The sequence below is a fragment of the Monomorium pharaonis genome, chromosome 1 (assembly GCF_013373865.1).
Source record: "Monomorium pharaonis isolate MP-MQ-018 chromosome 1, ASM1337386v2, whole genome shotgun sequence".
Classification (NCBI taxonomy): domain Eukaryota; kingdom Metazoa; phylum Arthropoda; class Insecta; order Hymenoptera; family Formicidae; genus Monomorium; species Monomorium pharaonis.
Window position 1 is genome coordinate 40258678 of NC_050467.1, and position 12921 is coordinate 40271598.

Genomic DNA, 12921 nt, shown 5'->3' on the forward strand with positions numbered 1-12921 from the left:
TTGTAAATTTAAAGCTTGCATCTGCTGAATAAGTTTGAGCTCTATGCGAGCACTTACATTAAAGATATATATTTACTTCATTACCACTCAAAAAGTGCTAATACGGAAAACGCAGGTTACGATAAGATAAATGATTCATTAATTAGTTATTTGTAAGTAGCAATATCACGCACGTGGCATCATTAATCAGACATAAGGCAATTATCATCCAAACTACCTTTTCATCAACCTAATTGCTATAACGGATACATTGAGCAGCGGAATTTTGTACATGTTCCGAACCTCCCCGTGCATTTGCCGACGTATTGACCTATTTCACCCGAGGCGGTTCTGCAACGCCCCGAATTATACATCGACTGCATTTCGGCGTTTCTCAGCCCCCGGTAGCACATACCCGCACCCGACATCCTTGGATATCAGCGATTGCGCCGCGGAATTATGGAAGACCCTGATGAAAAGTTTATCATGCAACGGCATACACGATGAGGGATATAAACCGTCGGCATCGAACGGAAATTTCACATCGCTGAATAATTCTATTGTGTTATGCGTGCGTTACGCGCATAATTTATACGACGCGCTTGCGATAATGATAGGGCAAAGATCGGTGATGGCAGACGGCCGATTGATTTTCCCCGCACGACGATCGGGGACGTTATTCCGTTTGTTGGAGCGTCGGGAAAAAGATTTCTATCGTGATTTTCTCGCTTCACATTGTCGAGGTTTCGTCGAGAGCGACGGAGGCAACAAAAGAGAGGGCAAAGTGCAACGCACAAACACGCATGCATACGCGTGCAGCAATCTATTTGAAAAGAAGTGTTCGATACATGTGAAAACGCTCAGGACTTTCTCTTTTTTTGTTCCTTCCATCTCACCGACAATCGCCGTTGACCCTAGGTGAACCTACGCAAATAGCGAACGAACGATGAAAGTTATAACGCTCAAATTTGGATGGTTGATTTTTATTCCCGCCGCTCAACTTCCCTCGGGCTTTCACTCGGACTTTTTCTCGTTATCCTGCCGTATGATTGCGAAGGGTGACGATAACGACCTATTGTACCACTCTGTGCTACGCGAAAGGTAGCAAAGAGGCACCGCGTATGACGTCACATCTTTTAGCCGATTTTTTTTTTCAATTTTCGACAATAAATATATCACCCTCGTTAACGAAATTTTAAATTAAAATAAAAATATATCGTCAATTATTTCACTCGTTTGTTGATTCATTTCAAAATTAATTACGGAGTACCTTTATTTTATACAGAGGGAAGGCCAGCGCTAAAATAATAACAGGTTGAGTAGAATGGCCTGTTTGACGTACCACCGGCAGAGAAAATTAAATGTCGTGCGTAATGAAACTTTGAGAATCAGATTTTGTGCTCGTCCAATGTGAAACGGTCATCCGAAAGAACGGACTCGTACATAGAATGCGTTAGTGATAGAAGCGACAGGAAATACGGAGAAAGCGGACTCTAAAAAAAAAAAAGAGAGAGAGAGAGATATAGAAGACTATTGGATGGTAGACGTAGCCTTTCGACCTCGCGCTCCGTTTGATCTTCACTCGGAGACAAACTGTCGTCTTCCTTCGTCTCACCGACTTCCCAGTGCGGCATCTGCGCTTGCATTGTAACCTAGCTGCCTGCAGCCACGAACCCTTTTTCTTTTTCTCATTTTTCCGTTTGCACAATTCTCGCCTACTGCTCTCGCGCGTTTTCGTCGGCTTTTCCCTTTCGTCGCTTTTATCGTTCGCATACTTCATGGTGGACACAACAAGCCCGGCTGTACCTTGTGACGCGATAAGAATATAATGTTGTGCGCCACGTTCGCGTGAATAAAATCGTTAAATATATATATGCAATTTTCGTCGGAAATGCATTTCGACATATGTAATCTAGTGTGCGCCCTTTACACGACGAAGTAATGTGATTTTGGAATTCTATAAGAATTTCAAAATCGCGTGTGGAATATGTTGTAAGTATGGATGAGTATGGATGAGTGCGTTATCTTTCATCCAAAACAAAACGCACGGCGAAGAATTGGCGCACATGAAAATATCTCACGGAACTACGAGCACCTAGCTTTGTATCGCTACCACCGCGAATATTTATTGCTAAATGAATCGCGCAACTGCGCGTCGACACCAGCACTCTCATCATTAAATCTGCGGTTTGCTTTACTCACATTTGCTCGTTATCATCCGTTAGCACTGCGGAATTTCCCACTGCGCGGAAAATGAAAATGCCATTGGCGAAGCGTGCAAGTGAAGAGAGAGAGAGAGAGAAAAAAAGTACAGGATAATGGTTAGTACGATGAATATGACTTGTTTCAGCGTTGTATGACGCTTGTAATTTTTGAGGCGTGATAAACTATTATTCGTGCATTTTGATTAAATCCACGCATTAACAAAGTTTCCACTATTATAGAAATACGGTACTGTCAGAATCGCCGGAAATTCGAGTAATTAACGCGCACGTGGGATTTCGTTAAGCTCAAATTTGTGTATACCCGAAACTTTTTCATGGTTTAACAATGAATTGCATATTTTGCACGCAGTTTTAATTTGTAACATTGAAACATTATTTTTAATGTTCGTTATAATGTTTATCGTTATCTTTCTCTAATAGTAAAACATTTAATTCAAATTAATTTAAATTCAACTTGATTTTAATTTTAATGTTTAATTCGATTTAATATATTTTCGCTTTCGAGAAGTTTATCTTCATTATCTAAATGTTATATTGTATAATATTTAAAATTACGCGTATTATACAATGCTATATTTTCATTGATAAAACATGTATATATATTTGAACCGTTAAATTAAATAACGTATTTGTGACTACTGAAATCATGCATATGCGATTATTTGCACAGCGATAGTCGATAAAATCCTAAGCGCGCGCGCGCGCTACGAACTAGATGCGTTAAATGCAAAGTCGAACGGAGTGCATTCTATACTTTCGCGTTTGACGTCCCAGTAAATACAACCGTTGCGTCCTGAATTCGAAAGCAAAGTGTCAACACCAATACTCAGTATAAACTGGCATTGGATGTACATCCCGATAAGAACTTGGTTCTCCGCTTGCCGAATCGATCTTCGTTGAGTCTTTACGCAAATACTTTCAGAGTTACTGTGTCATCTACATCGATACATCTTAATCAATTATCTACGTATATGTGACGGTAGACATTGATTGATTATTTGATCGTTCGGGTTATGAAGATTGATAGATAATAAATATAGATATTTGATATTGTTTATAAAATGATAAATAAGAGAATAAATATAATTTTTATGTAGATAAAATAATTTATACCATCAATGATATAACGCGAGATCAATTGCTTTAGAATTCTAATGATATCAGGGACATCCCATTTCATGCATAGATATGAGCAACTTTGTCTATTGATCGTAGTTATAATAGTGACGGATGATCATTATTTGTTAGCTCGTTGTATTAGTAAGGTAGTTATTAGTGTCTCGAAGCTTTCAGCTGTGTAAAAGTAAAAAAATATAAAAAGGGCGATATATTGTTGCGCAAAAATGTGTAAAAGAGTAATTCTCAACGCTCTCGTGTGGGAGCGTACCAGCTACGGGTCCGATGTAAAGTACCACCAGCATGTAGGAGTTAAACGTCGGGGTTAGATATTCATGCGCAAATATTTCGCATTCTGAATTGAAACCCGTCGATTACCCGCCGTATCATGGCTCGTCGAGATCGATTATGCGATGCCACGCACGGCTGCCTCCTGCTAATGCTGCTTGCAGTCCGTCGGTGCGGCGTAGCCCTCTCAAAGCACGCAGGTTACAAATTACAGGCACCCCGACGCCGCCGGTGCCCTCATGTCGCGACGTAAAATTATGATCTCCCTCTCACCTCCAATTAAGCCGACCGCCCACGCTCGCTTCCCTGTCGGCACTCGATCTTCTGAAAAGCTCAGTGAGCGCTCTCGTGACGTCAACATGCCGCGGCTCTCAGTTTTGTTTGTCCCGAGATTTCCCCTACGCATATTTTACCGCGTGAAAAACGAATGTACTTCGACGTCGGGCATTGTATATATTTTCTGATGTGATTATTAAGATTCGTGATTCCGAAAGCTTTTACTGCCTCATTGATTCAATAAAAAACGATTAATCAAATTCTTTGTGAAAAATAATTAGAATACCAACTTCAAATTTTCCCTTTAGATCATTTCATAATATACACACAGAAAAAATTAAATTATTAAGTTATAAATTTAATCGACGAAAAATTAAAAGAGTAAGTAAATCAAATTTTTGTTTTAACTTGTTCGTGATTGAAGTATTAAATTACTAGTATAAATTTAAAATGTGTTTTGAATAAATTTGATGCTTATGGCAAACTTATAGTAAGTTTACGAATATGTGTAATTTATGAAATATTTGAAATAAATAATATTTATCTAATTTAAATAATTTATCATTTATTTTTTATGTGTGTGGATGCACGCTGCAAAAAAATTTTAAATAAATATCATAAATTTCAAGTAAATAAGTGAATTTTATGATTACTATTATCAAAACAATATTCGTTATAAATATAACAGTTACTTAAAAGAAAAAAATTAAAATTGAGTGATGCATCATAGAAAATATTTTTCTGCGTGTAATATTTTCGGAGGAGAAAAAGGTAATACATCTCCAATATTCCAGAAAATGAGCCAAGTAGAGAAACTACTACAAGTTTCAAAACAAAGGAAGAGAACGGATCGATAATGCGTATCTATCAAAGTGGTTCCTATCGATTGGAAATTGCTCCATGCTGCGAGTTCTGTACTTCAGAATGAATGATCCATGTGTAGCCGACAGTGCCAACAGCGAGAAACACAAACAGACCTCAGGCTGCCTACGGGTTGGATCACTAGATTTCATTGCGTCGAGATGAGTCACTCCAATCACGTTCAATTATGGGCGAAGTACTCGAACGGATTAGATCGATCGACATCGTCATTATCCCTTGATGAGCACGAAACCCTTGATGTGAAAAGGATGAACTTGTTATCATGATATTGTCAGTTCAAATTTGAGTTTCGTACATATTTGCGCATCCTATCTCCTTCTACTGGTGTCCTATCAATATCGATTTTGTGTGTGTGTGTGTGTGTGTGTGTGTGTGTGTGTGTGTGTGTGTGTGTGTGTGTGTGTTTATAAAATCAAATAAACTACACAAACATATTCAAGCATTTATAATATTGCATGAATAGTATGTGCAAATTTATAGTTACTTATTGATTAAAAATTTCATAGAACATTAAATTAATATTTAAACAGTTAAATGTTTAATAATATATAGTTACCAGCTTTAACAACAAATTAATTCATTTTATACGTCTATAATAATAAATATATCGTTCAAAATCGGCATTTAGTTAGATTACTTTTTTAATCTCAAAATTAATAAGCTTAACGAGAGAGAATGAGAGGGGGACAGATTGTTAACGTGGGAACGGACAATACGCGAAAACAGGACGGGCCCGATCGATTTTAACACGAAACTCGGTTCTCGATACGAAGCATGTCAACTCACTGTAAATAACGACGTACACGGTTTTGCGACAGACATGCATCAATCTGACAGACCTGTAACCGGCATCCTCGCGTTTATTTTAATTAATCTATTAACTGATTTAAAGCATTGTCAAAATTACGTGAATCAAGATTTGTCGCTCGCAATCAACGAACTACACCACACAAAGTATGCGTATTACTTTGATGTTGAAAATAGAAATCCATACGTTATTTTACGCGGGTGCAGTGTCGTATTATCGGTCATTTTTATTGGTAAGGACGTTGAAAGAGATTACAGGTCATGCTATCGCGGTTGGATGACGCTCAGTCTTACGGAAAGTAACATCATTTAGTATAAAAGTATAAAATGAATGGAATTAAATACTAAAAATATAAAATGTATAGTGTAAGATGATATGCGAAATATAAGCTTTAACAATAATACAAATAACTCATAATTTCGTATTACAAACCTGGAATGTTACAGCCCTCATTTATATTTTTGACAATTTTATTAATAACAAGATATTACAAATAACAAAAAAAAAAAAAAAAAAAAAATACAATAACCAACTTCTTAATATTTCAGAGATGTATTATATACATTCTCGTAATTTTAAATAGTCACAAAAATGAGATATTTTCTAGCATTTTGTTTGCTCTATCACTCATTATAATTACTAATTATAACATAAAAGAGAGAACTAAATGAGTTAAATGTGATTATATTTCACAAACACACATACATCTAACTTCAAAATAATTTAAGTATTGGTCAGTTTGTTTCACCTAAAACTAATTCTCGTTTCTCTCATTACGGCACAAACTCATTAGTACATAATTAACAGTTTGTTTAAAACGATGAGCTTCGCAGAATTAAACGATATTGAATGCAACATCGCATATAGTTTAAACGCGTTATCTCCTATTAATTAATTCGTTTATAGAATTATGTAAAACGTGCGCATATCGTAGAATAAAAAAAAAAAAAAAAACTCGCGAAAGAGAAATATTACTGTTTTCAGCGATTTCTTTTTTATCCATTTTTGCTCTGTGTTGAATAATCTCTATGTGTTACTAACATTCCTCAGCATCCCGAAACTTTTTTACTTTTACCGACACCGAAAGAGCAATACCTCGCGTTCGAACTCAACATATTTGAAAACTCCTCTCGTCCTAGAATGCAACTATTCGTAACTGGACAGGATATATAGTGTGTCGAGAAACTTCAAACTTCACTGTAGGACAGAGTGATATTTTTTTGTCTATTTTAGATTTCTTTCTTTCTCTATCGAGTTTATCCAAGTTTGCACTTGCGAGAAGAACTCTTCTATCTTTCTATCGCCTCATCAATGAATCATCACGTGCAAGTTAATATTTTAGATTTTAGTATATAAGAAAATTATAGTTTATATATATCGTAAAACTGTGACAAAGTTACAATTTAATATAAGCACGTTATTTTATCTTTTTCCACGATACTTTGCGTCATTATCTGTGCATTGAGCCATTGCTTTACCAAATATTCACTAATATCGCAGAATTAGAGCTTTTATCAGGTACAAAAGAGATCATTACCGATGAATAGGATCTCGCATGAACGAGGCATCAACATGGGATACGTCCGATTTCTCTTTTTGTGCTCATTTCCACTCTTGAATAATCTAACTCTCGTCTGATTAATTTCAGCAGTTTCTTTTCTATTTCCCCTAACAAATATCACAATAACAGTAATATGAGAAAGAATGATATAACTCCAATAGAGGGTACAACGCTGTCATTATTTGACTTGTTTACGACTCCTTCATCACTTCCGCGTAGAATTCTTGTTAAAGCCGAGGGAAATACACCGCACGCAATCCACGGCAGAATGTCACAAGTTTCATTAATTAAGGAGAAGTGTCTCCGAGTGAGTGCTACCGTCGTCGGTTTGCCGTACGTGAACGAGAATGACAGTCCAGTGCCTGATAGTATTAAGTAGAATATAGAATGTGAGAACTAATATGTTCTAGAAATGGCGTTGGCAATCAAACTAATGCTTGATTGTTAATGATTATCACAATAACTAAACTTCACAAATATATTTACACTCTTTAACACAAACTGGCGTAATTTGTGCCGAAGATTAAATCTCAAAGAACTAATAGTGAATTTATCTAATAATTATTTTTTTACTTTACTTTATTTCAAATTATCTACATGGTTTTCAAATTTATAAAAAAGAAAAACATTATTTTAACTAAAAAACTTTCCTTACTAAAAAACTTTCTCTATTAAGAATTTTCTTGTGCGTCGAGTGCATTTTTAAATACGAGCCTAGATTTATGGTGAGTACTTAACGTAATGCATTACGGATGTTCTTGTGCGGAGGCTTTTAAGCAGATAAAATCTGTATTGCGTACTTCATTATAGTAATTCATTTGTGCAGTTACGTATTTCAACGACAAAAATATTACTTAAGATTTTAAGCATCAAATCACACTACACTGGCTAAATTAAATAACATATTAAAATATGTATAGAATATCATAGTCCAGAAGTTCATTAATAGAAATATATTCTTAGTTTTAAAGGATATTCTAAAAATAAAGATATTTTCAGCCATTAAAATGTATTAAGAAAATTTGCAAATTGTATTTAGTCCTTTTATTTCGGGAATACAATTTTTCAGTGTTTTATTGTCGACCTATTTATGGCTGAAATATTCAATGCAGTGACAGCCGACAATAATTGCTTTAATAATTGTAATGTCAGACATGTGGAAACCCGATTCGTGATATCACTTTCGTGACACTCTCCACGACGTGGAGAGACATCACCCAGCATTTACCAAACATGATCTCAACTCGGAATTCGTTGGCACGCGGACATTGAGTCAGGAATCGTAAATGTTCCGAAGAAATTACTAGGACCGGATCTTCCGGATTATTAATAACAAAGTTGTAATCGTCGAGTAGTATTTGGTCTAACGTGTAGCTTTCTACTAGCTGCTATTCTCGAGTTGCATTTATCAAATTGTTCTTATTGCAAGTAAATTGTTTCCGACACTTAACAAAATATTTCTTTGCAAGCATTTTTGTTAATTTAAGAATATTAGATTTCTTATTGCAAATGTAGTATTTCTTTCGTTCAATACAATATTTCTTTAAAAATATTTTTATTTATTAAGAACATTGAGTTTCTTATTACAATTAATTGATGTTTTTCATTCAACAAAATATTTAATTGCACGTTTTTATGCATTCAAGTTTCCTATTGCAAATAAATTGTTTCTAATATTCAACAAAATATTTCTTTGAAAATTTTTTAATTCATTAAGCTTCTTATTACAAATAAATAATTTTCTTTGTCCAATAAAATATTTATTTCACGTAATTTTATCCACTTAAGAAACTCGGTTTTCTTATTACAAAGAAATGATTTATTTCAGTTTAATAATGATACTATTGATGTCACTAAATCATTACTTAGAGGAACAAAATCAAAGATATATGAAATAATTTACTTATAAAAATATTAATCAAATTATCAATTGGATAAGAAGATGCAAAGAACTAATAAGCATCTTAAAAAAAGAAATGGACAATAACCAAAAAAAGATAAAAAATTTGGAATTAGAAAATAAGGAATTAAAAAATAATATTAATAGTTTAAATATAGAAAAAAGTTATAAAAAAAAATTAATTGAGAAAACGCACCATTTACAAGTTTTTTGTCGAATTCGACCAAATACAGCAGCCGACAAAAACAAACCGTAAGTATTGAAATTTTACTCTTAGGAAAATTTATTTTAGAAAATGGTAAATGTCTGTAATAGCTACTGCAGCAAAAAATCAAATTTTTTTAGTATCAATCAACAGAACTACCATAGAAATAAAATGTAGAAATGCTTTCAGCAAATGGAAAAATTCCAAAGATGCATTCAAATAAAAATGTCATCCAAATTATACAATGTATAAAAAGGTGCAAGAACTAATAAACGTTTTAAAAATAAAAATCGATAAAGACCAACAAGAAATTACGGATTTAAAATTTGAAAATGAAAAACTAAAAATAGACATTAATAATTTAAACGGGAAACCTCAGAGAACTTAACGGAAGGGGAAACAACCTTAGTCTTAGAGATTCTGTAGAATAAAAGAAATAATACAATGTCCATAAATCCGACGGTGTTAAAGCAAAGCAACCCTGAGATCGTAAACAAACGAGAAATTTTATCTGCGCCGCATAAAGTTTTTGATCCTATCGGTTTTACGTGTGCGTCTTTGCTACTCAAAATACTCAAGGAATTGTGAGCGCAAAAAATAGAGTGGCACACATCAATACCGAACAAATACGCATATACGATACGAATCATTTAGATTCAAAAGATAACAGCATTTGCTGCTTGTTCTATCGGCGTTGCTTCCTAACAAGAGTGATATTAGTGCATTTCTTTCGTGCAATAAATTGATACTGTGTATATAGATCGAGAAAATAAAGTGAATGGCTGATTAACTCGAGACGAAATTTGCTGCACAAGAAATAGCTATAGATATTGAAAACGCATATTGTTCCGGAGGAATTACTAAGGCCGGATCTAATTTTTAATTTTAGTTTTAGGCTGTAGCAATATGGCAGCAGCTAATATACGATAGTGAGAGGCTGTGTCTACCGGCACGTGCAAATAAAGTGTGTCCGAACCAAATTAGAGATACTGTCTTTGGGTCTTCGAGACTCTCCCTCTGCCGAGAAGTGTGTCTCGATAACAGTGAGATTGACCCCCCGACTTCAACATTGCTCTGAAATGCAAATCAAATAGTTTACACCAACGCAATGGCTCGAGACGCTTTCAGATTACGTCCTCGAGGACGCCTGACGGCAATGCGCATATCAACGTCCAGTGTAAGCGTATGCGTGTGTGTGCGTGCGTGTGCGTATTTAGACCAATATGGAAAGTGACAGGGTGCTTACGTGGTAATCCCTCGTGGTCCAATTACAACGGAAATTTATTCTATTACGTCCTTTCGCATTGAATAAACAGAGAAAACGAACGGAATACTGTCGAACGTACGCCTCGCTAAATCTTCGACATGTACAGCAGTAAATTATGCAAAATTTTAGGGAGCTATTGAAATTATTATTATAGTAACTATCGTTACCGTGGTTTCCAGCATACTTGAATAAACAATGATTCGATAGATACAATTCAATCGAACGCATGTAATGAAGCGTACGTATTGTCATTACTGTTTATCGTGTTTTCGTCCAGCCCATTATGCATACGAGAATATTTTACATTCAAATGCATTCTGACATTTCGAAATTGGTTGCGTTTACGCCTGATTATAACGTGGGGTTTTAAATCGCGGATCTGTACGATAAAATCCTTGTTTTGCGTTGATCTGCATACACACGGGAAACAGCGCTGACAATAGAATGATATATCCATTAATTCGCTTGGAGTATTCGCTAATAACCCTTGCCGACGCGATCTATTAACAGGCGTGGCCAGCGCAGCGGAATTCCTCTGTACAATTTATACGTTAATAGCTGACCTCCGCGAGTTACAGGGATTTGTAATTGACGCGATGTATGTTACTTATCAGATTGTTCCGGATAGTTTCAGGAGCTTGTGATTTTGGTCTCCTCAAAATGACATCACGTTCCCCTCATCGGAGTCAATGTACTGTCACCGACATAGTTGAAACGTGATATGCGCTGTTACCGGATCTAGAACTACGTTGGAAACTCCGTTTTCACAAAGGCACCGACGTGTAACAAACGCCGCATGTAGCATACTTGTCCGCTTTGAGGAGAAGTACGTAACTTAACAACTGTACGGCATTTTTACTGAGCATTGCATTTTACAATAGAGAGTCGACGAAAACTTTGCGTTTCTTACGCTTTAATGTAAAACTTTTATTGTTGCAAACAAAAAAAAAACCCATTAACGTGTGTAAAGAACACGTGATTAAATAAGAATATTTTTCCAGGTTTTTAAGGTAGTTGGTAATTAAAAATTCATCAATTGTTTTTACTATTTGAACAGCTGTTGCACAAAGGAACAGACATTGTTTTATTCTCTTTCACATATTGATGTGTAAAGGTCGCGCGAGCCTGAGAATTTACCGCAAGACCTGACGAAAATTCTTCGGTGACTCAGCGACCAGAAAATATAAATCGCGAAAAAAAGAACAATGCTCCCGCAAATTTAAAGTCATCCAAAATGGCGGTCTCTAATTAAGAAGCAACGCAAGGTAAATATAAATGTTAAACGGAAGCGGACGTAAGAAAAAAAAAGAACGAGCAAAGATGAACGAGCAAATTACGAAATGTATATTTGGAATGTCAGACTTCCTATCCATGCATTTTCTCTTATTTCTAAATGGAGAGATAAGACTGCTGTTGTGCATTATAGATAAGCGTACATGAAAGCATGCAAATCTGCAGCATTTTGAAGTCGTATTTTATTCATTACGAGTGCTGACGCTGCAACTTTAAAACAGCACGAAACAAGAACTGCAAAAATATTGCCGAAAATGTATTTTTAAGTTTATATAAAAGCTTACCGCCTAATTATTTAACAAATTTCCCGAAAAGCTGCTGACACATTTCATTGCATCAGCGATTATAATTCTTGATTTCTGTCCAAATTAAATGTGTTCCTCGGTTCTTATTTTCCGAGATAAAAGAAACGTAATAACGTCATTACAACGCGGCGGAACGTTTATAAAGGAGCAACGAAGTCTCCGATTTCACAACAGAGGGAGAGAATTATTCAAACTCGTGTTCCCCTACAAACAAATGTCGCCAAAAGTCGTAAAGTAGCAAGATAGGGTGAGCGGCGATAGGCACGTGGCTTGAAATTTCCCGGCACACAGTTTGTAAACGCCCTACCGAAATAACTCCTGGCGCCATAGGCCAGAGGGATTTAGCAAGAGAATTCCCCATATTGGATCGAGTACCCGTGAACCGAAGAAAACAACATCCACGCGGACGACACGAATATATTAACAGCTCGAATATACGAGGCGAATATAAGGCGTATTTTAATGCAATTACCAATGAAGCTCACTTTTACAAAGATATTGTTTTGCAACAATATTGAATAAAGCATAGAGCAAATTATATATCAAGTATTAAAGTTAGCAAAAATGAGAGAAATTATATGCAATATTATCGTCATCTTAATAACGGTCCAAATAAAAAAGAAAATCGGAAGGAAATACTTCAGAAACATCTTCTCGTGCACTTTGCATTCCGTGAGATTAAGTAAAAAGATAAAACGCAGTGTTTTACGCGCAGTTGCGTTTGCAGTTAACGTGCGACTGAGATTGCTTCGACATCCATGCGCGAGATGTGACTCACACGCGCGTCGTCGAGTGACTGTATTACAAATTCAAATG

General features: G+C 35.6%; 1 protein-coding gene across 10 annotated transcripts in view; it reads left to right on the plus strand.

Annotated features, from left to right (window-relative positions):
- The window catches only part of LOC105831026 (neurobeachin), a 348598-nt gene that overhangs the window by 188361 nt on the left and 147316 nt on the right, over window positions 1-12921 (plus strand). The window lies entirely within an intron of this gene.